Source organism: Armigeres subalbatus, chromosome 3 (genome assembly GCF_024139115.2).
Source record: "Armigeres subalbatus isolate Guangzhou_Male chromosome 3, GZ_Asu_2, whole genome shotgun sequence".
Lineage (NCBI taxonomy): Eukaryota > Metazoa > Arthropoda > Insecta > Diptera > Culicidae > Armigeres > Armigeres subalbatus.
Genome location: NC_085141.1, coordinates 408,947,459 through 408,953,458, shown reverse-complemented (window position 1 = coordinate 408,953,458; position 6,000 = coordinate 408,947,459).

Below are 6,000 nucleotides of genomic sequence, written 5' to 3'. Positions count from 1 at the left end.
GAAGGACAAATTCCGCAGCAACTAACGGGCGGTAAAAGGTAAAATATGTCCATCAGCGCCAGAGAAATAAACAAGGAAAAGGTGTGGTGGACCACGGAAACTGTTGCGCCATAACAGGCCATAACCATCGGCAACACACCACAGTCCATGTCAACATCGCGGTGGAGTGCAAGGTTATTACCTACATACAGGTTTATTATATTTAGCATGGTAATGGAAGACGCCTTCCATAGCTTAGCGATGAGATGCGTGGCTAAAATGCAAAACCATGGGATCGAAATCCGGTTAGGTTTAGGAAATTCGGGATATATAGTTACGTTGGCACCAATTACCAATGTGCTGACCCAGAACTTAAGCTTGACAACAACCTACACCACGCAACCAGTGGACGGATGCCGCGTCAGCAAGTGGATCGAATGACCATCGACCATCGAACTTCGGACCCTTTGGAGTCAGCAGATTTAGAATAGGCTGTGAGGTTTCGAGGTCTATACAATTATTAATCAAATTCAGTTCAGTTCGTGTACGCGTAGTGTTAAGATGTATAAAAGTGTTTAAATAAATATATTTTTTTGAATTAAATCGAGCCACGACTCGTTAATGGCGCAGCCGTCCGGAGTTTAGTGTAAAAGTTTAAAGTGAACAAACAGTGCTCAGGGAAGAAGTGAAAATTCCCATAAAAGTGTACTCCGATTATTCATAAGGAAAAAAGCTTCCTAGAAGACATCATCATCGGACAAGCAGTCAACGCCCGATCGACTTGTGGGTACCGCCGCCGCTTCACTGGAAAACTCTAGACGAAAGGAACCTAACAAAACCGTGAGTAATTAATTTATGTTTTATATCTTTTTCTTACCCACGTCCTCGAGAGGCACTATTAGATAGACCTTCCGAGTAGTGTTTGTGATAAAAACATCCTCCCGTTTTATTCACGAGCAAACGCTTTGCGATTACTCAAGAGGTGTCACATTGCAACCGACCACCGCACTACAAGATAGACGGTTCTCGGAGAAATTTATTCGGACCACTACAAGATAGAGTTCGTTTATCTTCATATCCCACATACTCTGTCGTGTCAAAGCGAATTTGGTTAAATTCATGCCAAAATTCAAAGCTTTAAGAAAGACACAAAAGTTACTCGGACGTTTGGAGAACGAATCCAGCTCCGATTCAGACGATAGTGAATTATCCAACGAGTACTCTCACGTACCAGTTAGTAATCTTTCACTAAACGTCGAAAGCCTCAACATGAATGAGCACCATCAAACACAGGTGAACCACTTAGAAATTCTCGCCCAGCAAATGCAAACGATGATGCAGGCGATAACGGACCTCACCGCAAAACAAACCATGTACGAATCACATTTGAATGACGGTGCATCGACCAGCCGTAGCACCAACGTTAGTAATACGAGAACAGCGTCAGGCGATCCGTTTAGAATCCCTGACCCCATAAAAATGCTACCTTCTTTCAACGGTAATAAAAAGCAATTAAATTGGTGGTTGGAAACCGCCGAAAAACACTTGACAATTTCCAACCTCTGGTCTCACCAGAAATTTTTCAAATCTATCTAACTGCGGTTAGTAATAAAATTGAAGGACATGCCAAGGATGTTTTATGCACCAACGGCAATCCCAGCACATTTAAAGATATCAAGGAGATATTGATAGCAGCCTTAGGGGACAAACAGGACTTGTCCACTTATAATTGCCAGCTTTGGCACAACAAAATGGATGGTAGTATATCTAAACACTACCAACGCACAAAGCAATTAGTCCAAAGTATAAAAGCCTTGGCCAAACAAAAGTTAAATATAATGATCATTGGGATGCCATCAATGAATTTATTGATGAGTATTGCTTGGCGGCCTATGTCAGCGGCCTACAGAAACCGTATTTCGGATATGTTCAGGCTGCGGAGCCTAAGAACATAGAAAGCGCTTACGCTTTCTTATGCAAATTCTCCTCAAATGAGTCCAACAGGAGCTTGACTCAAAACCCTTCTACACAACCAAAATTCAAAACAGAACCAAATTTTTCTCGAAAAACAGGACATGAAAATGAACACTTCCAACAAAAACCCCATTATTCGAACAAACAAAACAATCAGAACTATCAACCGAAATCGGAAAATACTGTTGAACCGATGGACACAAAATCAACTAACTCAAGACTAACTCTGAATAGACGTATAATCCACAACAATGAAACTTACAAGAACCCAGATACAGAAGACGATCAACAGGAATCAGAGTCCGAGTCAGAATCTGAAATAGATACAAATTTTCAACTTGTAACATCAAAACCACAAGTAACCTGAACTTTCTGCCCTACTTAGAATGTTTTAACAAAGAAAATATGAAAAAAATCCGGCTACTCATTGATACGGGAGCTAATAAAAATCTAATCAAACCAGGACTTCTTAGAAACCGCAAAGAAACTTCTGAAACAAGAATCAAGAACGTTACAGGATGTCATATAGTCAATAAGAAAGGAAAATACAATCTTCTTGGATTAGGTATCCCAGCTCAAACTTATTACGAACTTAATTTCCATGACTTTTTTGATGGATTATTGGGATCTGAATTTCTCGCCAAAACAAAGTCGGAAATAAATTATCAAAAAGGAACTATAACTATTTCAGGCATAGAAACATTATTCAAAAAGTACTACCCAAACAAAATACAAAATTTCTACCACGTCATAACCTTACCCACTCAAAATAACGGAGATTGGTTCGTACCAAATTTTTCAAAATTGTCCAACAGTATCACAATATGCCCAGGTCTCTATAAAGCTTCGGATAATAAAACTACTGTACGAGTAACAACGAACAGTAACGAAACTCCTAACCTTGGAACCAAGAATTTGAAACTTCATGTGAACAATTTCGAAACATTAAGCTCAATCCCTACAAATAAACACGAAGCGCTCTCTGTTGATACCATTAATAACCTCATTAGAACCAATCATTTATCCAAGTTTGAAAGAGACCAACTAACTCAATTGATCTTACAACACAAACAGACCTTGTTGAAATCTGATGAAAAACTTACTTCTACAACAGCAATCAAACACAAAATCCTTACTCATAACAATCAGCCAGTCTATTCAAAGTCATACAGATATCCTCATGCACTAAAAAAAAGATGTAGAAGAACAGATCGCAGAAATGCTAGATCATGGCATAATTCAAAATTCCATCAGTCCATACTCCTCCCCCGTTTGGGTTGTCCCAAAGAAAATGGACGCATCGGGAAAACGTAAAATAAGAGTGGTAATCGACTATCGTAAACTCAATGAGAAAACGATAGACGACAAGTATCCGATTCCCCAAATCGAAGAAATATTGGACAGTCTTGGCAAATCTGCATATTTCACAACACTTGATTTGAAATCAGGTTTCCACCAGATTGAGATGGATCCTGACCATATGGAAAAACAGCATTCTCAACAGCACAGGGTCACTTCGAATTTACCCGTATGCCGTTTGGCCTTAAGAATGCTCCCGCAACCTTCCAGCGGGTGATGAACAATGTACTATCTGGTTATATCGGGTCATTTGCTACGTATACCTGGACGATATCATTGTCATAGGATACAATCTTCAAAATCATCTTGAAAATTTATCCAAAATATTAGCTCGTCTTTCTGAATTTAATCTGAAGATTCAGTTAGATAAGTGCGAATTCCTCAAGCGAGAAACGGAATTCCTTGGGCATATTATCACACCTGAGGGAGTTAAACCCAACCCAGAGAAAGTGAAAAAAAATCCAGGAATGGCCTATCCCCAGAAACCAAAAGGAAATCAAACAGTTCCTTGGACTGACAGGGTACTATAGGAGATTTATCAAAGACTACTCCAAAATAACAAAACCTCTTTCTAAGTGTCTTAAATTAGAAAGCACGGTTGACATAGAAAATGTAGAGTATCAAAACGCATTCAAAAATTAAAAGAAATTATCGCGTCAGATCAAATTTTAACATACCCCGATTTCGAATTACCATTCATCCTCACCACAGACGCAAGCAACTATGCACTCGGTGCTGTATTATCACAAATACAGGACAAAGTGGAGAAACCAATAGCCTTTGCTAGTCGGACGTTAAATAAAACCGAAATAAATTATTCAACAACCGAAAAGGAAGCACTTGCAATCATGTGGGCAGTGGATAAATTTAAACCCTATCTACATGGAAACAAATTTCAATTGGTAACGGACCACAAACCGTTAACATTTATACAAACAGCTACCAAAAATTCAAAAGTACTTCGCTGGCGCCTCGAATTGGGTACATACGACTTCGGTATTTCGTATAAGCCTGGAAAAGCGAATGTTGTCGCTGATGCTTTAAGTCGAAAAACCGAAGATAACGATAACAACCTGGAGGTACATGCCAATACATTCCATGATAACAATCAATCCGATGACGATACTGTCCATTCAGCAGTATCATCAGATGATTTTTTCATACACTTCACAGAGAAATCGATAAATAATTATAGAAATCAAATTATATTTAGAACAACAAATTTTAATAGTATTCTTACCGAACACCCTTTCGAAAATTTCCGAAGAATAACTATTTGTTCCCCACAACATTCATTCGAATCCATAACCAATAACCTAAAAACATACACAAATGAAAAACAGACAGCAATTCTCGCTCCAGAGAATATGCTACAACTAATTCAGGACGTCTATAGAGAAAAAAATTCGGATGTAGGTCACTTCGTAATTACCCAAAACTTGGTAGAGGATGTTGGCCTAGAAATGAGACAAGATATGATCATTAAAAAGGAACACGAACGGGCTCATCGTGGAATTTCTGAAGTAGAAAATCAAATTAAACGTTCGTATTTTTCCCCAAAATGGCAATGAAAATTCGAAAATTTATAAATTCTTGTCCAATTTGCGCTCAACATAAGTATGAACGCAAACCCTATAACATTAAGATTTCACTTCGTCCGATTGAGAATGGACCATTCCATTATATGCGCCTTTTCGAAACACCTACAGCTTATACAAATTGATTCTAGGAACCTAACTGACGTTAAAAATGCACTCTCACAATATTTCAGAACGTTTAGATCACACAAGAAAATTATTTGCGATCATGAAGCTTTGTTTACTAGTATCCGACTTCGAGATTTTTTGGCAAACTTTGGTACAAACATCGAATTTGCATCCTCTTCAGAGTCAAATGGTCAGATAGAGAAAGCGCATAGCACAATAATTGAATTGTACAATACAAATAAACACAGATTCAACGAAATTTCCTCCCCAGAAATTGTCCAAATAATGACTTCTCTTTACAATGACACGATACATTCTGCAACAACCTTCACTCCTAACGAAGTTATCTTCAATCAGAGAAACTCTATTAACCCAGATGAAATTGCAGTAGTTACAAATCGAATCTTTGAAAAAGTGTCGAAAAACCTTCAAAAAGCCGCTAACAAAATGCAAAAATATAACCAATCTAAAGAGGAACCTCCACAAGTGAACGAAAATAGTAAAGTTTACATAAAACGAAATACAAGAAAAAAGCTAGATCCGAGATTCTCAGAAACAAAATGTATGAAAAATATGGAACGAACTTTTATAAACCCAAGGAATGTTAAAAGAAATAAAAATAAAATGAAACGTATAAGAAACACAAACTAATCTATTACCTTTCTTTTTTCAGGAAAACCCTTTCACGGAAAACTCTTGGATACCTATCAACTAATAATAATAAAAACAACATTTTTTTTTTGAAAATCCTCTAATACAAAAACCTTCTGCTCTTTTCATCCCCAGCTAAACCAATTAGGAGAACTACATATCACATTCTCATATTCTATTAACATAATTCGTAAAAACACGAACTGAAAGTCAAAACTTTAGAAGAAAAATGTATTTGAAAATTATCTTAACAACCTTCCTATTGAATTATATACATTGCCAAAAATTGGAAATATCAAACTTAAACGATCAACCATTATTAACCATTTTA